Genomic DNA, 25,260 nt, shown 5'->3' with positions numbered 1-25,260 from the left:
AAGTTAAAAATTACTTAGACACGTTAGATTTCTTCAAGTCACCAGGGCCTGATGAAATGCATCCTTGAATACTGAAGGAGCTGACTGAGGAGATATCTGAGCCATTATCTTCAAAGAGCGATGATCTTTGAAAAGTCATGGAAGACAAGAGAGATTCCAGGGGACTGGAAAAGGGCAAATATAGTGCCAATCTATAAAAAAGGAAATAAGGACAACCCAGGGAATTACAGACCAGTCAGCTTAACTTCAGTACCTGGAAAGATAATGGAGCAAATAATTAAGCAATCAGTTTGCAAACATCAAGAGAATAATAAGGTGATAAGTAACAGTCAGCATGGATTTGTCAAGAACAAATCATGTCAAACCAACCTAATAGCTTTCATTCACAGGGTAACAAGCCTTGTGGATAGCGGGGAAGCGGTAGATGTGGTATATCTTGATTTTAGTAAGGCTTTTGGTACTGCCTTGCATGACCGTCTCATAAACAAACTAGGAAAATGCAACCTAGATAGAGCTACTATAAAGTGGGTGCATAACTGGTTGGAAAACAATTCCCAGAGAGTAGTTATCAATGGTTCACAGTCAAGCTGGAAGGGCCTAACGAGTGGGGTCCCACAGGGATCAGTTCTGAGTCCGATGATGTTCAATATCTTCATCAATCATTTAGATAATGTTATAGAGAGTACACTTAAAAAGACACAAGCTGGGAGGGGTTGTAAGTGCTTTGGAGGACAGGACTAAATTAAAAATGATCTGGACAAACTGGAGAAATTGTCTGAAGTAAATAGGATGAAATTCAATAAGGACAAATGCAAAGTACTTCACTTAGGAAGGAACAATCAGTTGCACACATAGAAAATGGGAAATGCCTGACTAGGAAGGAGTACTGTGGAAAGGGATCTGGGGGACCACAAGCAAAATATGAGTCAACAGTGTAATGCTATTGTAAAAAAGCAAACATCATTCTGGGATGTATTAGCAGGAGTGCTGTAAGCAAGACATGAGATGTAATTCTTTTCCTCTACTCTGCGCTGATTAAGCCTCAACTGGAGTATTGTGTCCTGTTCTAGATGGCACATTTCAGGAAAGATGCGGACAAATTGGAGAAAGTCCAGAGAAGAGCAACAAAAATTATTAAAGGTCTAGAAAATGTGAGCTATGAGGGAAGATTGAAATAATTGAGTTTGTTTAGTCTGGAGAAGAGAGGACTGAGTGGGGATATGATAATAATTTTCAAGTACATAAAAGGTTGTTACAAGGAGGAGGAAGAAGAATTGTTCTTCTTAACCTCTGAGGACAGGACAAGAAGCAATGGGCTTAAATTGCAGCAAGGGAGGTTTAGGTTGGACATTAGGAAAAACTTCCTAACTGTCGGGGTGGTTAAGCACTGGAATAAATTGCCTAGGGAGGCTGTGGAATCTCCGTCATTGGAGGTTTTTAAGAGCAGGTTGGACAAAAACCTGTCAGGGATGGTCTAGGTCAGTGTTTTTCAAAGTACGGGAATGTCAGGCACTGGGTCACCTTGCTGATTCAAATTATAACAAACATTGCCACGCAGCAGCTCTAAAGGGCTGCTGCAGGGACCTGGAGAGGAGAGAGGTAGGGGGTGGGCAGGAACTGGGGATGGGAGCAAGTTGGGGCTTGTAGGGCTGCTGCGGGCCTCTCCCCCGCACTCGGATCTCGCTGCTGCCAGCAGGGAGAGAGGGACCCTTCCCTGGAGCTCCATGCAGAGGGAGAGAGTGGCCTGAAGCTAACTGCTGCTGGCGGGGAGAGGGCTGCGGGGAGTCCTCTGGCCCCAGCCCTGGGGCAGTTTGCCTGCAGCCCAAACTCCTCATCCCTGGCCCCACCCCAGAGCCCATACCCCCAGCCAGAGCCCTCACCCCCCACATCCCAACCCTCTGCCCGAGCCCTGAGCCCCCTCCTGCACCCTGAACCCCTCATCACCAGCTCCACCCTAGAGCCCTCACCCCCAGACAGAGCCCTCATCCTCACAACCCACCCTCTGCCCTACTCTGAGTCACCTCCTACACTCCTTATCATAGGCTTACTAAGGCTAGTGTCTAGTGTTAATTATGTAAAGTGGGTTAACCTGGAATGCATTGAAATATTATGAATTTATGAAAACTCTACTCAAAAGATATAGTTATGTTGGATCACGGACATCAACAGTTTTCTTCAACTGGGTCACACGGAAAAAAGTTTGAAAACCACTGGTCTAGATAATACTTAGTCCTGCCATGGGGGCAGGGGATTGGACTAGCTGACCTCTCGAGGTGATTACAAGTAATGATGCATAAAAGTCAGACTTGGTTACAAGAAAATAAAAGTGAAACACAACTAATGCCTAACTTCACAAGCTAAGTGAATTCAAAGCAAAGGTCTCCCTCACCACACATTACCACTGTCTTACTGTTTCAATTTGTTTCAGTCAGGATCTCTCCCCAGTCCGATGCTACTTCCTTTGTTCTTCAGGTGTTGTCGATGCTGTGGGTAAAGAACAAGGGAGAAATAATCTGGGTGTCTGCTCTCCCTTCTTATGGTTTATTCTTGTCTTTGAGAGCCATCTGCAGCTGAGGTTCAGGAGACAGAAAGTCTCTGTGGACAGGAACCCAGAGCTGTTTCTTTGTCAAGATGTAGATTTTTCCCCCCACACCCTCTTTCCCGCCAAAGAATGGCCACTTAACAAGGTGATGGTCCACTTGACTTTGTTGGCACTTGGCTGGGGCTTCAGCTTTCCTTTTGTCTCAAAGAAACTGGTTTGTGGCTGTTCTCCAGACTCGGAACACATCTTGGGCCACAACAGATTTTTCTCGACAAAACTCATATTGATGATTAAAAAGCACTATAATTACATCGCTATTGCATCTTCACACTACGCGCCCTCTGTCGGCAGAGCATGTCCAAACTTGGTGCTCTCGCATCGACAGAGAGCAGTGCACTCTGGGTAGCTATCCCACTGTGCTACTCGCCACCTTCGGCAGCTAGGACATGTGGAAAGGCAGAGTGTATCACAGTGCATCGTGGATGCAGGCTTGATGTCCCATGATGCATTATTTTCTGCTCCAGCACTCAATGGTTTTCTGACTGCTTTTCGTGGCATTTTTAACGGCCCCAGTTTACTGTGCACCTGACATCTGTGTGAAAGGATGGACCCTGTACTGCTCTCTACTCTTGTGGTCACTGTCATTAACACAGGGCAGATGGTCATGTAATACATCATGAGCGCCCAATCGGAACAGGAATCGGAGTTGCCTGACCTGCTGTGTGCCATGGAAAGAAAACCATAGATTATTTTTGGCATTCACAGAGCAGCTGCACACGGTGAACTGTCACTTTGGGGCTCTGGAAAGAAGCCCTGAGTGGTGGGATCACATCATTATGCAGGTCTGGGATGATAAGCAGTGGCTGCAGAAAGTCACCTTCCTGGAACTGTGTGCGGACCTCGCCCCAGCATTGTGGCGCAAGGACACCAAAATGAGAGCTGCCCTCTTCGTGGAGAAGTGCATTGCAATCACAGTGTGGAAGCTGGCAACTCCAGACTGCTACCAGTCAGTGGTTAATTAGTTTGGAGTTGGGTAGTTGACCACTGGGGCAGCATTAATGCAAGTGAGTAGGGCCATTAATTGCATCCTGCTACGAAGGACTGTGACTCTTAGCAGTGTGCATGAAATAGTGGATGGCTTTGCAGAAATGGGATTCCCTAACTGCGGCGGGGCGATAGATGGCACATATCCCAGTTTTGGCCCCGGACCATCTTGTGACGGAGTACATCAGTAGAAAGGGGTACTGCTCTGTGGTGTTGCAGGTGGCTTTTGGATCACCAAGGTCGTTTCACTGACATCAATGCAGGGTGGTGCATGACGCATGTGTCTTCAGGAACATTGGGCTGTATAGAAAGTTGCAGGCAGGGACTTTCTTTCCAGACCAGAAGATTCCAGTGGGGGATGCTGATATGCCCACAGTGATCCTTGGGGGCCCAGTGCACTCCTTACTCCCATGGCTCATGAAGCCTTACATGGGACACCCTGGACAGCAGAAAGGAGTGCTTCAGCAATAGGCTGAATAGGTGCAGAATTACTGTTGAATGTGGAATGCATCTGATGAAGTGAGCTGTAGCTCACGAAAGCTTATGCTCAAATAAATTTGTTAGTCTCCAAGGTGCCACAAGTCCTCCTTTTCTTTTTGTTGAATGTGTGTTTGGCAGTTTAAAAGGGCACTGGCGCTGCCTTTATGACAGGTTAGATCTAAGTGAGGAAAACATTCCAATGGTCATAGCTGACTGCTGCACTCTCCATAATCTTTGTGAGACTAAGGGTGAAAAGTTAGCTCAGGGTGGAGTGCTGAGGCAGATTGCCTGGCTGCTGATTTTAAGCAGCCAGGTATCAGGGCTATTATGGGGGACAATTCGAATCTGGGAGGCTTTGAGGCAACATTTTGAGAATGAGAACCTGCAATATGTATTTCTAAACAGCAATCTGTCATGCTTCATTAATCTGAATTTTGTTTGTTTGCCTAACACTCGTGGCGATTCCTGAGTGGGATTAGCAGTATGCAAATGATTAAACTACATGCATATGTTTAACTACCAGCTGCAATCACTACATGCGGGACACAAATACGAGCTGGTTACCTTTCAGAGTGCTTGTCGTTACTAAACTCAATTAACACACACAAAAGTCTTGATAGGAACGGAGGGAGCAGTGTTGGGCATTGGAGGCTGTCACAGGTGCGCATAAGTCTAGCTATCATTTTGGAAGCTGTCAGAAGGGGTAGAGTGAACGGGATACCCTCATGTTCTAGAAAGTTAAAAGGAATGTGTGGAAGGAGTTTGGGGACGGCAGGGAAAGCAATTCTGTATCGGCTGCAAGGGAAGTGGGGGCGGGCATGCATCAGTTCTGACTGTTGTGTGATTAGAGACTTCAGCATCTCTTTTCTCCTCCCTGACTTTTATCATCTGCTCATGGATCGTTTGAACTCACTCCTGACTCTCCTTTTTGTCCCACCTTTCCATTTCTCTCCACTCCCTGCATTCTCTTTTTTTCCGTCTAAGAGTATTCGAGCACCTCTTGGAACATGTCCTCCTTCCAATGCTTCCTTATCTAGCGGAGGTGCTCCTCCAGTGTGTAGGGCTTTCCCGTTAAAGCCACATTGGCCAAAGCACAAGAAACAATACATAGAAGCATACATCAACAGTATTGAATCATTAAAATAAAATACACCTCTTGTAACATACCAATCACTTTCTCACTGACCCTTGGCAAGCACACATCTCGGAGAACTCCCTAAACATGGCGTTCAAGCTGGGGCAAAGAGTATAGGTGATGTTTCAAGGGGATCAGTGCAGGCAACTAGGGACAATATTGTAAATTCTGCCACCATTTTCCATAGGCAGGGGTTATGGAAGCCGATATCTCACTCCTGAGGGTAAGCAAGGATGCAAGGATGCATCTACTGCACACGTGCGGCTTCAGACCCAGGCCCTATGCTGCTCGCCTGTGTGCCCCTTTGGTCCCTGCACAAGTGATTGCTGAGGGGCGAGGGAAAGTTTCCCACAATGGGGGAAGGAGCAACACAACCTGGCCAAGGAACGTTTCCTAGAGAGCTCTCTGGAGGGTTCCCGTGAAATCTTGCTGTGCATTAACACACTGTGCTGCCGTACTCCTTAGCTGCACAGGGTAATTCGCAGCACCCGTAAACACAGCTGGTCTTGTACATTTCTATCCCTTCTACGCTATACAGAGTAAAGGAAAGCTGAACGTCATATAACTGGGCAGCATCAACTCCAAAAGATCACTGACCAGGGGTCTCCTCTCCTGTTTCTTGCTTGCCAGAGTGGGGCTGCTGGGACTGACTAGACACCTCCAGAGTGGCAAACAGTTCCTGACTCACCGCCGCACCGGACGACCCTGCCATGGGCTCCGCATCATCATCCAACTCCACCTCCTTGTCCACGACTTTGTACTTGGGGTTACGTCCACTGCCTCCAGCCCCGCCGAAGTATCCACAATTCTCTTAGCGGTGGAGGTGGGATAGCCACCAAGAATGGTCACAGGTCTTCGGTGCAGCACTGGAGTGGCAATTTGCCTCCTTTGCCTTCTGGTATGCCTGCCTCAGCTCCTTTATATTCGCTCAGCACTGCACCATGTCCTGTTCGTAGCCCTTATCACACAAGCCACGAGAAATCTGCCCATAGGTATCGAAGTTCCTACGGCTGGAGCACAGCTGGGACTGCACAGCCTCCTCTCCCCATATACTCAGAAGATCCAACAGCTCTGCAGAGCTCCAAGCGGGAGAGCATTTGCCACGTAGAGCCGTCATGGTCAGCTGGGAAAATCTCATATGAGCTCTCCATGCCAAGCAAACAGGAAGTGGAATTTCAAAAATTCATGGGGCTTTAAAGGGGGAAGGGGGTGGATGCTTGCTTACCTAGTAGCAAAGCAGCAGAGTCCGAACTGCTGACCAGAGCGGTCAGGATGGGCATTGTGGGACGCCTCCTGGAGGCTATTTACATGGCCAAACCAAGCGTGGTGTCTACACTGACACTTTGTCGATAAAACTTGGGCTCAAAAATCTCTATGCCTCTTGTCGAGTTGGTTTTATTTTGTCACCAAAACAGGTAAGTTTTTTCTGAAAAAGTAGCACTGTACTGTGTACACCTCCACTGTTTCATTGGGAAAAGCTGCCTTTTGCTGCCAAAATTGTTTACACAAGGCCTTAACAACACCATACAAGTGAACCTCATAACTTTACATAGAATATCAGGGTTGGAAGGGACCCCAGGAGGTCATCTAGTCCAACCCCCTGCTCAAAGCAGGACCAATCCCCAATTTTTGCCCCAGATCCCTAAATGGCCCCCTCAAGGATTGAACTCACAACCCTGGGTTTAGCAGGCCAATGTTCAAACCACTGAGTTATCCCTCCCACAATGCTGCCACCTGTATTTTACCAGGATCATAGTGATCAGCAAATTATGATTTTTTTTCAAATGATACCTCACAAGGCACACTTTGTACGAAATTTATCATAGACCTGTAAAGGGGGTGAACACAGGGATTGAAGCCCGGACAAGCACTGCCCGGGGAACCCCACCGTAATCGGGTTTAACCAGAAATGTTCACATCGAACGGCTTCCTTTTGGAAACAGCGACTTTGACTACACTACAATTTTCAATGCGCCAATGTTGATTCTGATTTCGATTTTAAGTCAAAATGTTGCTTTGAAACCCAGCCCTCTGAGACGTCCCCGACAACTTGTCACAGACAGTCGGACATTTCTGTGATGCGGAGATGCCCAGGCAGGTACATTACCCCTGTGTCCGACCCTCTCTTCAATAGTTCAGCAAAGGATGGGTGGTGCAGGTGCTTTTCTTTATTTTCCTGAAAACACCAGCTCCTGAAGTCACACGATCAGGTGTAAATTTTTAGCACTGAGGGTAATTAACCACTGGGACAACTTGTGGCTGGTGGATTCACCATCCCTGCCGAGTTTTAAATCAAGACCGGATATTTTCCTAAAAGCTCTGCTCTGGTTCAGCCAGGAGTGAATTCAGGGCACTCTCATGACCTGTGTTATACAGGAGATCAGAGGAGATGATCACAGGGGCCCCTTCACAACTTGGTATCTATAAATAAAGTGTGACTCTCACCCTTCTTTGTTTTTTAAAGAGGAAGGTTTAGTTCTTGTGGTTGCAGAGCAGAGGTGGAAACATTAATGATTACAAACCCCTGAAGTCAGGTCAAAAGACCCCGATGTTCAGTATTTTTAGCAATCTCTGGATTTTTAAGCCAGTCTGTGATTCTGTGGGGCTGGACTCAGGATTTTTGACCGTTTGAGGCCAACAGACGTGTCCACCCCAGGTGTCGACCAGCGAATGATTTCAGATCACCTGCCTCTGAGCTCCAGCCTGGGTCGGTTCCTGGCCAGTGCATCCCCACTTCTTCTTGTGCCAACACCGTCCTCAGCTTCCATAGCTTTCTGGAATCCGTCCCCCCCAATATGACTAGAGCCCCCCAGATTACCTCCCAGGCTGCGTTAGGCCCAACAAGCCCAGCTCCTTCCATACCTCCTCCAGGGTGGGCTCTCCGCGCCCCCTCCCCCCAGGTGTCCTACCAGCCCTTCCCTGCCCTGCCCCAGTCTCAATCCCTCTGTCTGGCACACACAGTGAGGCCCCTTCTGGGAAGCTGGGGAAGGCAGCTCCCAAAGAGGGACAGGAGGAGCTTGCTGAGGTCTCAGCCCTGGTTTCACAGGCTGGGCAGGCAGAGGCCAGCGTCCCATTTCCCCAGGAGGCCTGGTGACAGGAGTGTGTGGGAGCCCCAAAGCTAGGGACAGTGGCTGGGCTTGGCCCCCACCCGGCTGGCTCAGAAGCACGTGAGGCCCAGCCTTTGGTGTGCATGGGACAGCCTGGCGCCTGCCAGTGAGGCTGGGTCAGGTGGAATTGGGCCAGGGCCTCTGCCTGCAGAGACCCAGCCAGGGGGTAGCAAATGGAGAGACTGAGCCCTGCAGAAAGCCCAGGGGTGCACATAGAGGCCTGGGGTGAGGGGGGATGTGGCAGCTGGCTGGGACCCTCAGACATTTCTGAGACACATGAGTGTGAGCTGCTTGTGTCTCACCTTCAGCATTTGGGGAGAAGGCTGCCCATGGGGTGAGGCCTGGCCCACAGCTGGGGCGACAGCATGCACGGCTGGGATGCTGCACAGCTGAAGCGACACACAGCTGTGGCAATGCACAGCTGGGGCCATGCCATGCACAGCCCGGGGCAAGGCACAGCTGGGGCAAGGCACAGCTGGGGCTATGGCATGCACAGCTGGGTGATGCACACCGACAGCCAGGCTTGTCTAGAGCCGAGCTCAGGAGCTCTGCAGCTCATGGGACTCTCCCACCCCTGTGCTGGCTTGCTGCTGAGTGTGACCAACACCTCCAACCCAGGTGAGACATCAGCCCCTTGGCTCCCTGACGTGAGGAGAAGAGGGGGGTGGCTGGAGATGCAGACGGGGGGTGCGGGAGGTTATGCAGAGTGACTGAGCTCAGGTTCTCAGTGCGCGGATTCCGGGCCTCAGCTGAGATGCTGCAGCATAAATGGAGCTTTTGTTCCCATGGTGTGATCGCGTTGAACCCACCAGCCCCCTGCCCTGGGGTGGATTGGAGCTGACGCTTCCTAGAGGAAAAACAATGAGGATTCCTTGTGGCACCTTAGAGACTAACAAATTTATTTGTGCATAAGCTTTCGTGGGCTAAAATCCACTTCATCAGATGCATGGAGCGAAAAATACAGTAGGCAGTATGTATATTACAGCACATGAAAAGATGGGAGTTGCCTTAACAAGTGCGGGGGGATCAGTGTAACGAGGTCAATTCAATCAGGGTGGATGTGGCCCATTCTCAACAGTTGACAAGACGGGGTGAGTATCAACAGAGGGAAAATTACTTTTTGTTGTGACCCGCCACTCCCAGTCTTTATTCAGGCCAAATTTTATGGTGTCCAGTTTGCAAATTAAGTTCTGCAGTTTCTCGTTGAAGTCTGTTTTTGTTGAAGAATGGTGGCCATTTTTAAGTCTGTTATTGAGTGTCCAGGGAGATTGAAGTGCTCTCCTACTGGTTTTTGAATGTTACAATTCTTGATGTCTGATTTGTGTCCATTTATTCTTTTACGTAGAGACTGTCCGGTTTGGCCAATGTACATGGCAGAGGGGCATTGCTGGCACATGATGGCATATATCACATTGGAAGATGTGCAGGTGAATGAGCCCCTGATGGTGTGGCTGATGTGGTTAGGTCCCATGATGGTATCCCTTGAATAGATATGCAGACAGAGTTGGCAACGGGGTTTGTTGCAGAGATTGGTTCCTGGGTTAGTGTTTTTGTTGTGTGGTGTGTGGTTACTGGTGAGTATTTGCTTTAGGTTGGGGTGGGCTGTCTGTAAATAAGGACTGGCCTGTCTCCCAAGGTCTGTGAGAGTGAGGGATTGTTCTTCAGGATAGGTTGTAGATCCTTAATGATAAGCTGGAGAGGTTTTAGTTGGGGGCTGTAGGTAGTGGCGTTCTGTTACTTTCTTTGTTGGGTCTGAGCTGTAGTATGTGACTTCGGGGTACCCTTCTGGCTCTGTCAATCTGTTTCAACCTCTTCTCTGCAACTGCAAGGCTAAACCTTCCTCTTTCTTTCTCTTTCTTTCTTTCTTTCTTGAAAGAAAGAAAAAGGTGGGTAGGTAGGTGAGATTCTCATATTATTTATAGATTCCAAGGTATGTGATCATCTCGTCTGATCTCCTGCACGATACAGGTCATGAGAGTGCCTTGAATTCACCCCGGTTGAACTTGAGCACAGCTTTGAGGAAAATATCCGGTCTTGATTTAAAACTTGGCAGGGATGGAGAATTCACCACGACCCATGTCAAACTGTTTGTGACACGTTCTTGGGGACATCTCACAGGGATGGGTTTCAAAGCAACATTTTGACTTAAAATCGAAAAACTTTGTCAAAATCAACACTGATTTGAATCCACCAAGACCCTTGTAAGTTGTCCCAGTGGTTAATTACCCTCGGTGCTAAAAATTTACACCTGATCGTGTGACTTCAGGAGCTGGCATTTTCAGAAAAAAAGCACCCGGACACCAACTCCCTTGATGAAATATTGAAGAGATGATCAGACAAAAGGGGTAACATACCTGCCTGGGCCTCTCTGAGTCAGAAATGTCAAACTGTCTGTGACAAGCTGTCGGGGACATCTCAGGGTTTCAAAGCAACATTTTGACTTAAAATTGAAAACTTTATGAAAATCGACATTAGCTCATTGAAAATAGCAACTTCGACTAAACCACAGTTCCCAAAAGGAAGCTGTTTGATGTGCAGGTTTCTGATCATACCCAGTTACTGTGGGGTTCCCCAGGTAGTGGAGAATCAGACTCAGTCAGGGCTTGTGACAATCTGTACCCTTAGGTTCACGCCTTTTACAGGACTGTGCTAAATTTCATACAAAGTATGCCTGGCGAGGTATCATTTGTAAACTCATAATTTGCTGATCATTATGGTCCTTGTAAAATATGTGTGGCTACACTGTATGCAAAGTTGTAAGATTCCTATGTATGGTGTTACTAAGACATGTTCCAAGTCTGGGGAACAACAGCCACAAACCAGTTCCTCAGAGACAAAAGGAAAGCCCACACCTCAGTCAGGTGCCAGCAAAATCAAGTGGACCCTGACCTGGTTAAGTGGCCATTCTTTGGCCACCGCCCACTAGAGGACGACGCCCAGATGGCACAATACACAGCTGGGGCTATGCACACCTGCAGTCATGCCTATCTAGAGCCGAACTTGGGTAGCTCGGGCCAGCTGGTGGGACCCCCCGGGGAGCAGCTCTGGACTCTGAGTCCTCCTCACACACAGTGCTGGGCGCTCCTGGGCCCTCCCATCTCTGGGGCAGGGCCCGCTGTTTGCAGTGCACATGGGAGCCATGCACATCTGGAGCTGTGCACATCTGGAGCCGTGCATGCCTGGAGCTGACTTGGAGGAAGCCTGTGCTCTGCATCTTGCCAGTCCGTGAGCACAGTGGGGTATGTCCTCTGTCCTGGTGTCTCACCCGTCTAGTGGTGAATGTGGCTAAGGCTGACTCATCTCAGATCCAGGGAATGGAGGTAGCACAGGGGCCAAAACCCTGCACTAACCTCGATGGTGTTTACACCCCAGCTGAATTTGACCCCATTGTCTCCATGCCTCTCATCCTCTGGTTCCTAGTAGAAGTTGGCTCAATGACTTTAGTGTTGGTCGAGTTAGTCCGAGGAGACAACAGCCACATCTGGGGGGACTTCAAAGCATGGTTGATATGACCCAGCGTTGTCCATCCCCAGACTCGCTGTGATAGAATGGACCCCAGTGTCCACACCCCTCATGCTACTGTAATAATCCTTGAACGCAGGATGCCTGGTAAGGTATCATCTGAAAATACAGAATTTCTCCCCAACCCCAGCAAGCAGGAGGGCACCCAGCAGCTGGGCAGAGCATGGGGCAGGATCCCCCAGCTGGACTGGGAGCAGCAGGGACACCCTTACGCCATCCAGCTGATGTCGCTGGCATGAGCTCCTCAGTGTAACAGCTGAGCTCTGTGGTCCGGGGGCTTGAAGAGGATCTCAGGTCTGGGTGGACGAGCCTCTCCCCACCCATCACCCTCTGCCCCTGTTGCTGTCACCTGCCGGCTGGTGTCCTCTGGGATCCAGACTGGCTCCATGAAATAACATCCGCAGGCATCTTTAATTCCCTCCTGGGCCTTGTCACCCAGACAGGGGAGCCCCAGCCGCGCAGGGGTTAAACGCTTCTGTGCCAGCTGCCCCTAGCTCAGGCAGGGGGCAAAATAAGTCCCTGGGACCCAGCTGCTCCGTATTCACCTGCCTTTGCCAGCAGCGGGGCTGGGGAAATGGGGCACAGAGCCTTTCCCCTCTGGTGGGTGCAGGCCCAGATCCGGCCCCAGACTGGGCGGCTGGCTGGCTCCGGGGACTGGGGATGGGACACAGGGCTTTTCCCCTCTAGGAAGCATCAGTTCCAATCTGCCCCAGGGCGGGGGTCTGGCCGACTCAGAGAGATCAGACCATGGGAACAAAAGCTCGGTTTATGCTGCAGTGTCTCAGTAGAGGCCTGAAATCCGGGCGCCCAGCCCTGTGCTCAGTCACCCACTGTAAACCCCTCTCTGCATCTCCAGTACCCCGCACCGTTCCCCTCATGTCAGGGAGCCAAGGGGCTGATGACTCACCTGGGCTGGAGGTGTTGGCCACATTTAGCAGCAAGCCAGCGCGGGGGAGGGAGACTCCCATGGGCTGCAGAGCTCCCGGAGCTCGGCTCTAGACAGGCCTAGCGGCAGGCGTGCATGGCCCCAGCTGTGCATGCCACAGCTCCAGCTGTGGGCCATGCCTTGTCCCATGCGTGGCCTTCTTCTCAGCACGTTGAGAGGGGTATAGAAACGTGGGGCTTGAAGGGACCTCAAGAAGTCATGAAGCCCAGCCCCTTGCACTGAGGCAGGATGAAGCAAACCTACATCATCCCTAACAGGTGTTTGTCCAACTTCTTCTTAAAAACCTCCAACGACGAGGATTCCACAACCTCCCTTAGGAGCCGGTTCCAGAGCTTAACTACCCCGAGAGTTAGAAAGACTTTCCTAATATCTATCCTGAATCTCCCTTGCTGCAGATTAAGCCCATTATTTCTTGTCCTGCCTTTAGGGGACATGGGGGACAATTGATCCCCATCCTCTTTAGAACAGCCCTGCACAGATTTGCAGGCTGATATCAGGTCCCGCTCTGGCGTCTTTTCTCAAGACTAAACATGCCCAGTTTTTTTAACCTTCTCTCATAGGGCAGGTTTTCTAACCCTTTGATCATTTGTGTTGTTCTCCTCTGGCCTCTCTCCAGTTTATCCACAGCTTTCTGTAGAGGAGGGCAGAAGAAATGATCCATTGGTCCCGTCTGGCTGTTATTTCTCTGGTTCTACGAACCTCTCTGCAGCAGCAAGATAAACACCTTTCCACCTTCACAGCGTTTCCTTCTCTTTCTTCAGGGCAGTGCTGTTAAACAGAGTCTGCCTCCTAATCGTGTAACCAATGCCCCGAGGCTTGCTCACTGTTTGGGAGGCAGGAGCCCTAAGTTCTGTCAGTTACACTGCGTGTTATTGCACTCCTAGGTCTGATGGACCCCAGCTGGAGCCCTGGCCCATTGACTCCAGCAGAGCTCCGGCCATTTGACTCCAGCTGGGGACCTGGCCCATGGGCTTGGGAGGGGGAGGGAAATGGGGCCCAAGGCCTTTCCCCTCTAGGGGGCGCTGGCTCTGATCCAGCCACAGGCTGTGGTTGAGAATCACATATATCAGTCTCCCAGCTTTCTCACATACATCAGTCTCCCAGGCAAGGGCTTTCTCAGAAACGTTGCTATCACAAATACAGGGGTGTCTGATCTGAGTCATCCCCAGGCCCTGCTCACGCGAGTGGTGAGAGATACTTGAGAAAGACCAAAGGGCCGAGTTCCCACCTGCAGCTGAGATGAGACAGGGTTAACCACAGCCTCCACTACCACAGAACCTGGGGAGGGGCGGGGGACAGCTGAGACTCTAGTATTAGCAGGTTTCTCTCCTCCCCCAGCCCAGTTCCAGATGTGTCCACATGTGCCCAGAGGTGCCTGTTGCCAGAAGCTGCAGAGCTCCAGGTGCTGAGCATCCCCAGATGTTGCCCAGCTGTGGTGAGGATGTGACTGAGCCAGGCCTGGCCCTTTCCCCCACCTGCTCAGCAGTGCCTCCAGAGAGCTACCCAGCAGCTGAGTCTGACCCTGAGGTTTCCTGTCCACAGCCCAAGCCATGGCTATAAGACCCCCAGGGCTGAGTCAGACGCACTTTCCCTGATCCACTACTGACAATGCTGCTGCTGCTGCTCCTGCTGCCCACAGCCTCCCTCTTGCCACTCAGGGCTCAAACTGGTGACTGCTGGGCGGAATGGTGACCCCAACCCCATGGGGAGCTCATCAGAGCATCCCCAGTCCAGGCACAGCTGTTCCCCAGAAGGGTGAGGTCCCCTGAGGTCAGGACTCTTCCCTGGCACTCAAGGCACAGAAGCCCCACAGGACATCAAGGGCACCACATGGCCCTGGGGTGTAGTGAAGACAGGCCATCCATGCAGGGTGCAGGAGGAGTGGGGGCAGCTGGGGAAGGGGGGAGGCCCCTTTATCTGGGACCAGCAGGGGGACATAAGAACAGCCATAATGGGTCAAATCAAAGGTCCAACTAGCCCAGTATTCTGTCTTCTGACAGTGGTCAATGCCAAGTGCCCCAGAGGGAATAAACACAACAGGTAATCATCAAGGGATCCATCCCCTGTTACCCATTCCCAGCTTCTGGCACACAGAGGCTAGGAACATCATCCCTGCCTATCCTGGCTAATACCCATTGATGGACCTATCCTCCAGGAACTTATCTAGTTCTTTTTTGAATCCTGTTCTAGTCTTGGCCTTCACAACAGCCTCTGGTAAGGAGTTCCACAGATTGACTGTGCGTGGTGTGAAGAAATACTTCCTTTTGTTTGTTTCAAACCTGCTGCCTATTAATTTCATTTGGTGGCCCCTAGTTCTTGTGTTATGAGGAGTAAATAATACTTCCTTAATTACTTTCTCCACACCAGTCATGATTTTATAGATCTGTATCATATCCCCCCTTAGTTGTCTCTTTTCCAAGCTGAAAAGTCCCAGTCTTATTAATCTCTCCTCATACGGAAGCTGTTCCATACCCCTAATCATTTTTGTTGCCCTTTTCAGACCCTTTTCCAATTCCAATATATCTTTTTTGAGATGTGGCGACCACATCTGCACACAGTATTTAAGATGTGAGCGTACCATGGATTTATATAGAGGAAATATGATATTTCTCCCTTATTATCTATCCCTTTCTTAATGGTTCCCAACATTTGGTTAGCTGGGGACTGGTTGACATCACCGCAGACTTGCCCAAAGAAGCTGCAGGTGAGGGTACCCGCTGTGGCCGAGGGCACCTCTGCTCCTATAGGGCAGGGTCAATCAGCCACCATGACAAACATATCGGCCCCTAGCATGTGAGATACCTTGGAGATCTATCCCCATACACACCCCATCTGTCTGTCATATAGACACACAGACAGGTGTGTATCTATCCATCCCCAAAGACACCCGTCTGTCTGTCTGTCTGTCTGTCTATCTATCTATCACAGAATATAACCCTGTCTCCACTATTGTAGTAATCTTTGTACACCGCACACCTTGTGAGGTATCATCTGAAAATGCATAAGTTGCTGCTCATTATTGTCCTAGTTAAATATGTGTGGCAACATTAAAGTAAAGTTATAAGGTTCCACTCTCTGGTATTACTAAAACATGTGGCCAAACTAGAGAGAAAGCCAGGTGTAAACAAGCCTGATGGGCCATCAGGTGCTAAGTGGCCATTCTTTGGCAGGAAAGTGGGCAGGGGCAAAAAAATCTACATTTTAGCAAAGGAATAGAATGGAGTTCCTGTCCACAGAGAAGGCCTGTTACCCTGTTCCCAGCTCCTCTCTCTCTCTCTCTGTCCCTCCATTGACTGCATGAGACAGGACAAAGGAAGCAGCTATTAAACAGAAGCTATTAAACCTAAGAAGTTTGGCCAGTAATACTACTGAGAGCACATGGTGAGAAAATCTTTGCTTTGAATTTAACCTAGTTTGTTAAGTTAGGCACCAACTGTGTTTGATCTTTGTTCTTGTAACCATTCCTGACCTTTATGCCTCGTGACTCGGACTCCCTTGAAATCTCTCTCTGGGTAGTTAATGAACTTGGTTTATTGTTTTATCTGATCCAGTGTGTTGGAACTGAAGAGCCTGGGAAACTCTACTTGGGGCAACGGGATATCTGCATATCGTTTCTACTAATAAATGACTGACTTTATATAATTGGTACTGTCCAGGAGAGGGCTGGGCTGTAGAGGACATTTCTGGGGGGAAATCTCAGACTGGGGCTGCGTTGGGGTCACCCTGCAGCATACCCATGGCTGGGAAGAGACAAGGTCTGGCTGGCTCGCTGGCAGCATCTACACAGACACAGCTGGGAGTGACTTAAACCTGGAGGCTGTTTGTGAGCAGCCCAGACTGGAGGCTGTGAGCAGCAAGGTATTGCAAAAGGCACCCCACTTAGAGGGCAGGGGTGACACAGCTACTCATTGGTCTGGATTGCACACAGGGTATGTCACACTCCCCCAATCCCTGGCTTCATCTCCCTCGCTGGCATGCAATAAAGGGTGTATGACACCAGCCTGGTCATGGCAATGCAAACCCCCCTCTCCACTAACTCTTGCTGGTGTGGGGGTTGCTCTTCCAGGGCGGATTATCAGAGGGAACATATCCTGGCTTCACTCCAGACCCTACATGGCCTACCTGGAGGTGAGAATGGGCCAGGTGAACACACAGATGTGCAGAGGGCTTTGGTGAAAAAAGACTTTGTCCTAACGGCTGCTCACTGTAGCTGTATTGCAGGGTAAGCGGGGACAGGGAATGAGACCCAGCCCTGTGGGGTGGTGCCCCAGGAGGCCCTAGAGCTCTCAGTTCCCAGATTTCAGGGAGGAGAGATCAGGATAGGGACTGGGACACAGGGTGGCAGGGCAGGGACCTCACCCCTTGGGGGCCCCACGGCTCCCAGCACCAGTGGGGAAAGACTGGGACACGGAATGGGAGCCAGGCATCCAGGACAGCAATAAAGGGCCCTCACCCCTAGGGTGCCCCACAACTCCCAGCTCCTGTGGGGAGAGGCTGGGACAGGGACTGACCCAGGCATCCAGGATGGCAGTGTAGGCCCCTCACCCTAGGGGGGCCCACAGCTCTGAGCTGCCAAAGCTGGGAAAGACCGGGACAGGGAAATGGACCCAAGTGTCCTCGCAGCTCCCAGCCGGGTCAGTCGCCTTCCTCCTTAGTGGCACTTTATTCCCCATTTAATAGCAACATCACAGTCATCCTCGGAGCCCACAATGTCCACGAGCCGGAGGAAACCCAGCAACTCCTGCGTGTGCGACGCATCATCCCCCACCCAGAATTCACCAGGGACCCCTTCACCAACGACCTCCTGCTTCTGCAGGTACCGGGAGTCCCACCCTGGGCTTTGACGCAGACAGCTGCAATGCAAGTGTGCCCTCTAGGGATGCTGAATGTTGCCCACACTGACAGGACAGGGGCTGTATCCTGGACAGCAGCGACTCTGGAAGGGACTTCGGGGTCATAGTGGAAATCAGCCCAGCACAAGGCTGGCTCTAAGCAGGCAGATGCTGTCCTTGGGTGTGTAAACCGAGAAATAGCGAGTAGGACCAGGGAGGTGTGGTCCCCTCAGGATATGGCCATGGGGAGACCATGACTGGAGCCTGTGGCCAGCTCTGGTGTCCACACCTCACACAGCACGTTGGCAAATTGGAACAAGCTCCAGGAACAGACTGAGATCTGGAGATGCGGCCTAAGAGGGAGAGCTCCAAGGAGATCGATCTCCTGAGGTTACTGTAGGGGAGAAAAGGACTCGACCACAGGCTGTAGGATTCTCCATGGGGAAGGCCTTCTGAGGGTAGGGGGCTCTTCAGCCTCGCTGTCCTAGGCAGGACTAGACCGGCTGAACAGGAGCTGATGCCAGACAAATTTGGGCTAGAAATCCGGCTCGGGTTTGTATCGGGAGGGAAATAACCATTGGAACAACTGAGCTAGAGATGTGATGGATTCTCCATCCCTTGAAGTCCTTACGCTGAGGTGGGACGTCTCTTCCCATTAGCCTCACCTTAGCTCAACCGGATCGTACGGGCTGGATGTTGGTCCAGTCCAGCGCCCTCTGCCTGCCACTAGTCCAGGTCTGGTGCTTCCTACCAGCCGACCTTTCCGGTTCAGTCCCCCGCGGAGTCACCTCCAGTCCCTGCTATCCCCTGGCCTGCTTCTACCATCTCCTGTTGCATCTCCTCCACGCTGCTGTTCCCTCTCCAGTCCTAGCTCTTCCTGCACCCTCTCGGGCCCCCCACAGCCTTCCCTGCCTGAGCTGGAGGGGCAGCTGCTCCCCTGACTAGCTCCTTCCTGGGTGTCCCGGAGTGGGTCCTTAAGGGAGGTTTTCACACTGACCCCCAGCCAAGCAGCCAGGCTGATCCCAAACCCTTTCTCTCCCCCCGTCGTAGCTGGAGAAGGTGGAGGTGACGGAGGAGGTGAAGCCGCTCAACTTGCCCTCGGCTCATTCCACCCCAAAGGTGGAGGAGAAGTGCCTGGTAGCCGGATAGGGGCTCACTAGCCCGAATGCCATTGTGCCCCCTAGTACCCTACATGAGGTGCAAGAGCAGGTGCTGGATAAGGACACGTGCATCATGTATTATCCTGGCTACAAGCACGCCAGCATGCTGTGTGCAGGGACCCCTTTCCAGAGGGGATCGGCTTACATGGTAAATATCCATCCCACCCTCATGAGCCCGCCAGTCCCCGCCCTGGTGCCAGATGGGAGCCAAGGCCTCCTAGAGGGGAAAGGCCTCGTGTCTCATTCCCCACCCCTGAGCCAGCCAGTGCCCTGCCCTGGGGTTGGATCAGAGATAGCACCCCCTAGAGGGAACAGGCCCCGTGTCCCATTCCTCCTTCTGGTCAGTCTCAGCGTTTTCTTTCCTATCACATGACTGCAAGTATTTTGGTGACTGATTTATCCTCTAACACTCCTCCTTTCTCTCCTGTGTTTGAAGGGGGATTCCGGGGGGCCCCTGGAGTGTAACAGGGTACCCCAGGGCATTGTCTCCTATGGACGAGTGAACGGTTCTCCACCTGCGAGATACAGACGGCTTGCTAAATTCATCCCGTGGATTAGGTGACAGATGCGCTTGTTCCAGCAGTAATGAAGACACACACCAAGAGAGAAGCACAGTGCCCATGGACCTCACGCCTCTGTTTGAAACAGAGTTCTCCACATAGTCTTTCTTAGGGTTTTAGACTGCTGCCCATTACCAGAATATCTAGGCGCTATATTATTAACGTTAAACTGGAAAGTGGCAGTGGCTGCCTTCAAGCAGGTCTCTGACTTATTGTTAGGCTTGGAAGGATTCAATTTTTATTGGCAAATGTCGGTAAACATCAATTTAGCTGCTCACACACAAACCGATGGAAAAATACATCCATTGAAAATCATCAACATTTACAGCTAGGGAAAGTAAGGAAAATACTGCTTGAGAACGGCTCTGTTTGATTTCAGGATATGTACTTTGTATATTTTGACATGTGATGTTGACCATTTGTGCTTTAACCATTATAAAGTGTTGACTTTGTGAATCTAAACATCTGCTCTCATGAAATAACTATTGTCGGGCAGCCCCCCATTGTCTGTCATCCCCACAATTTCCTGCAACTGTGAAAATGTAAATCAATAAAAATGGAGAAAAAATGCTTAAAATAAACATCGTTATTATCTGCTGAAACACGAAACAAATACAAATTAAATTTTGCCAAGCCTACCTGTGGACAATCACAGGCCTGGTTGAAGTCAATGGATGTGCAAAGCAGTCTTCTTTCAGCCTCAGTGGAAGGAGCAATTAAATGCTGCTTTATGTAGTGATTGCTGGAAACAATAGAAGCCACTGCCGCAGGCCTTGGGCTGCACAGCAAGGCCTGAGAAGCACTAAATCAGGGAGAATAAGAGGGGGTTTCCCAGTGACTGATTGCAAACACAACAGCTGTGGGGTTTGATTGGCTGCAGCTGTATGCATGAGAGACAGAAAGCAGAAGACAGCCAGAGGAGTCATGGTGAGCATGAGCCTGAGAGAAAGCCAACAGAGACAGAACTCCTTCAGGCATAGGAGCACAGAAAAGGCAGGAGCAAAGCAACTGTCAGCTGCTGTTTGTTCCTCCTGTGTTCAGGGAAACAGGACGTGTGGACATTCTTAGTAATTGAACAGGACTGAACAAAAGAAGGGAGCTGACTTATATCATCCCGCCCTCTCCTCATGGCAGCTAGGCAAGGCCTCAAATATTGTCCAGTTTCAGAGTAGCAGCCGTGTTAGTCTGTATCCGCAAAAAGAAAAGGAGTACTTCTGGCACCTTAGAGACTAACCAATTTATTTGAGCATAAGCTTTCGTGAGCTACAGCTCACTTCATCGGATGCATGTAGTGGAAAATACAGTGGGGAGATTTATATACACAGAGAACATGAAACAATGGGTGTTACCATACACACTGTAACGAGAGTGATCAGGTGAGGTGAGCTATTATCAGCAGGAGGGCGAGAGGGGTGGACACCTTTTGTAGTGATAATCAAGGTGGGCCATTCCAGGAGGAACAGTGGTGGGGTGGGGGGAAATAAACATGGGGAAATAGTTTTAATTTGTGTAATGACCCATCCACTCCCAGTCTCTATTCAAGCCTAAGTTAATTGTATCCAGTTTGCAATTTAATTCCAATTCAGCAGTCTCTCCTTGGAGTCTGTTTTTGAAGTTTTTTTGTTGAAGAATTGCCACTTTTAGGTCTGTAATCAAGTGACCAAAGAGATTGAAGTGTTCTCTGACTGGTTTTTGAATGTTATAATTCTTGATGTCTGATTTGTGTCCATTTATTCTTTTACGTAGAGACTGTCCAGTTTGGCCAATGTACATGGCAGAGGGGCATTGCTGGCACATGATGGCATATATCACATTGGTGGATGTGCAGGTGAACGAGCCTCTGATAGTGTGGCTGATGTGATTAGGCCCTATGATGGTGTCCCCTGAATAGATATGTGGGCACAGTTGGCAACGGGCTTTGTTGCAAGGATAGGTTCCTGGGTTAGTGGTTCTGTTGTGTGGTGTGTGGTTGCTGGTGAGTATTTGCTTCAGGTTGGGGGGCTGTCTGTAAGCAAGGACTGGCCTGCCTAACGGGTCAGGCCAAAGGGGCTGACAATAACCTGATTTGGGACTATTATCCCAAGCAAAACTGCCTGAAAATCTCACTGAACTCTAAACATCATTAACCCCAAGCAGGAGCCATACCCCCCAAAAACCATGTAATTGGTTTAAAATACTGATTTTTTTTTAAAAGGACAACTATCTATATAACCTTTTACGGATCATGTTTTCCAGATTTTCTCTGCAAACACGAGGCCTATAAACTTCTTTTTTGGAGATCAAAGATGATATTTTCTTAGAATCACATGACTTGAGAAGCTGGGGCTTTAAGAACTACACCAAAACCACAAGAATGAGCAATGCTGTCCCTTATGAGAAAGTTCTCTACAATGTAATAGGGCTGACATCAATGGGACAACATAGAAATTACTCATGAAGCCTATAGAATTGTTTAGAGAATGATCTCTGGGCTGTAAAGTGTTTATTTTATCCCATGGGATTGTGGAAAATGTTAAATTCTAGCAAGTGGTTCAAAATTCACTGTTGTCACTCAGAAAGTTTTTTGCATTGAATTACCTTGCTTACCTGAGCTCATGTCTAGACAGGCCTGGCTGCAAGTGTGCACTGCGCCAGCTGGGTGTCATCCTCTAGTGGGTGGTGGCCTAAGAATGGCCACTTAACCAGGTCAGGGTCCACTTGATTTTGTTGGCACCTGACTGAGGTGTGGGCTTTCCTTTTGTCTCTGAGGAACTGGTTTGTGGCTGTTGTTCCCCAGACTTGGAACATGTCTTAGGCCTTGGCTACACTTGCGAGTTACAGCGCAATAAAGGAGCCCCGGGTGCACTAACTCACTACCCATCCACACTGGCAAGGCACATAGAGCGCTCAGACTCCACGGCTACAACGCTGCTGTTACTCCACCTCAGCGAGTGGAATAATGTTTGCTGCGCCCCCGCTGGAGCGCTGCAGCGCCAGTGTGGACACCCTGGTCTGTTAATGCGCTCTGGTCGGCCTCAAGAAGTGTCCCACAATGCCTGTGCTAGCCACTCTGGGCATCAGTTTGAACTCTACTGCCCTGCCCTCAGGTGACCAACCATCAGACCCGCCCTTTAAATTCTCTAGGAATTTTGAAAATCCCTTTCCTGTTTGCTCAGCCAGGCGTGGAGTGCTCTCCGCGAATCTTTCCAGGTGACCATGCCTCCACATGCCAGGTGAGTCCCAGAATGGAGCAATGGAGAGGTGCTGGACCTCATCAGTGTTTGTGGGGAGGAAGCTGCGCTCCAGCCATAGGAATTACGATACCTTCGGACAGATATCAAGGGACATGATGGAAAGGGGCCATGACCGGGACGCACTGCAGTGCAGGGCTGAAGTGAAGGAGCTGTGGAATGCCTACCGCAAAGCCTGCGAGGCAAACCACCACTCCAGTGCTGCTCCCGGGACCTGCCGTTTCTACAAAGAGCTGGACGCGATACTTGGGGGCGACCCCACCTCCACTCCAGGGACCACCCATGGACACTTCAGAGCCCAGCGCAACACGGCAGGAGGAGGAGGAGCAGCAGCAGCAAAGCGGGAGCGAGGGTGCTGAGGAGGAGGAAGACACCCTGGAATCCCTAGATGTATGCAGCCAGGAGGAAGGTAGCCAGTCGCGGCAGGCAGTGCTTGGGGAAGGACAAACACCAGAGGAGGTTCCCGGTAAGCGGCTTTTATTTTGGGAAGGAAGTTATTTGGTGCAGGCTCTTGGAGCTATTGTGTAGACTGTGCTTGCCCTTAAGTACGGGGGAATCATTGCTCTATCTGGTGTGAACAGTGCTGCCTCTGTTAAGGGTTGCATTTTGCCTTTAGAGGTGCAACATTGAGATCTCAGCCGTCCGTGTTATCACCAGCCGAAAGACTCCAAAGAATCAGGAAGAGGCCAGGTAGAAGCAAGGAAGACATCTTTCATGAAGTAATGCAGCATTCAAGTAATGAAAATCAAGAAGTGCAGGAGTGGCGGGAGAGTGAAAGGAGGTTTCGCCAGCAGAATGCGGATCACCAGCACCAAAACATGGAGCGGCTGCTAAGCATCATGGAGCACCAAGTGGACTCGATACAGGTGCTCGTAGCAATGCAAGCGGAGCGCTGCCGCGCCCGCCCCACCCTGCAGGCCTTGTCCCAAAACTCTTTCCCTTGTGCTCCCATGTCACCTCCAACCCACTTTCCCCAACATCTGGGTTCTTATCGACACCAGCTGCCTCCAACACCTGTAGCTTCACCACCCAGCCCTGAAAACTACGACCCTTACTCACTGCACTCAACCCCCATCACCATGCAGTACGGCCATCCTGAAGTGCAGCACTCATTGCACAGCTCTCCAGACAGGACATACGCAAATCTGTGGTTGTACCATTCCCCACTCCACCTCCTTGCCCTTTCTGTTTCCCAAGCAGTTGTGATTCTTTTCACTAAATGCATTTTCTTTTCATTAAATGGATTTTTTTGCTTTGAAAACATTCTTTATTATTGCATAAAGTAAAAGATACCTTAGCCCAGGAAAGAAACAGGGACTGCAAGTCAGTGTATCATATGTAGCAAACACAGATTCCTACTAACATTGGAACCACTGTACTTCACTCCCGTGCAGGGCACCAGACATTACTGGTGGCTTTCAGCCTCAGATTGCTCCCTCAAGGCATCCCTAATCCTTACAGCCCCGCGCTGGGCCCCTCTAATAGCCCTGCTCTCTGACTGTTCAAATTCAGCCTCCAGGTGTTGAACCTCCGAGTTCCATGCCTGAGTGAATCTTTCACCCTTCCCTTCACAAATGTTATGGAGGGTACAGCACACGGATATAACTGTGGGGATGCTGTTATCGGCCAGGTCCAGCTTCCCGTACAGAGAGCGCCAGCGGCCCTTTAAATGGCCAAAAGCACATTCCACTGTCATTCTGCACCAGCTCAGCCTGTTGTTGAACCGCTGCTTGCTGCTGTCAAGGCTCCCTATGTAGGGTTTCATGAGCAATGGCATTAAAGGGTAAGTGGGGTCTCCAAGGATCACAATGGGCATTTCGACTTCCCCTACAGTGATCTTCTGGTCTGGGAAAAAAGTCCCGGCTTGCAGCTTCCTGAACAGGGCAGTGTTCGGAAAGATGTGTGCATTATGCACCTTTCCGGGCCAGCCTGCGTTAATATCAATGAAACACCCACGGTGATACACAAGCGCCTGGAGAACCATCAAGAAATACCCCTTCCGATTAACATACTCGGAGGCTAGGTGGGCTGGTGCCAGAATTGGAATATGTGTGCCATCTATCGCCCCTCTGCAGTTAGGGAAACCCATTTGTGCAAAGCCAGCCAAAATGTCATGCACGTTACCCAGAGTCACAGTTCTTCTAAGCAGGATGCGATTAATGGCCCTGCAAACTTGCATCAACACAATTCCAACGGTCGATTTTCCCCACTCCAAACTGGTTAACGACTGATCGGTAGTTGTCTGGAGTTGCGAGCTTCCAGATTGCAATAGCCACCTATTTCTCCACCGGCAGGGCAGCTCTCAATCTTGTGTCCTTGCACTGCAGGGTGGGGGTGAGCTCCTCACACAGTCCAATGAAAGTGACTTTTCTCATCCGAAAGTTCTGCAGCCACTGCTCGTCATCCCAGACTTGCATGATGATGTGATCCCACCACTCAGTGCTTGTTTCCCAAGCCCAAAAGTGGCGTTCCACGGTGGTGAGCATGTCTGTGAATGCCACAAGCAATCGCGTGTCGTATGCATTACTCGAGTCGATATCATCATTGGAGCCCTCACTGTCACTTTGGATCATAAGAAATAACTCAATTGCCAAACGTGATGTGCTGGCGAGACTCATCAGCAGACTCCTCAGCAGTTTGGGCTCCATTCCTGCAGACCGAAAGGGAAGACAGAGCGCGCAGTACAAAAAACATTGAAATAT

The 25,260-nt window shown here is 50.2% G+C and overlaps 1 long non-coding RNA gene across 1 annotated transcript; it reads right to left on the bottom strand.

Moving 5' to 3' along the window:
• Nucleotides 1–20,099, bottom strand: LOC142068835 (uncharacterized). The gene is made up of 3 exons (XR_012664750.1): nucleotides 19,968–20,099; nucleotides 2,411–2,484; nucleotides 1–191 (listed from the first exon to the last, which is right to left on the bottom strand). It is a non-coding gene; the product is annotated as an uncharacterized LOC142068835 (long non-coding RNA).
• Nucleotides 20,100–25,260: the final 5,161 nt, after the last annotated feature.

This window comes from Caretta caretta, chromosome 13 (genome assembly GCF_965140235.1).
Source record: "Caretta caretta isolate rCarCar2 chromosome 13, rCarCar1.hap1, whole genome shotgun sequence".
In the NCBI taxonomy this organism is placed as follows: Eukaryota; Metazoa; Chordata; order Testudines; family Cheloniidae; genus Caretta; species Caretta caretta.
This window is presented reverse-complemented; position numbering and strand designations above follow the sequence as displayed.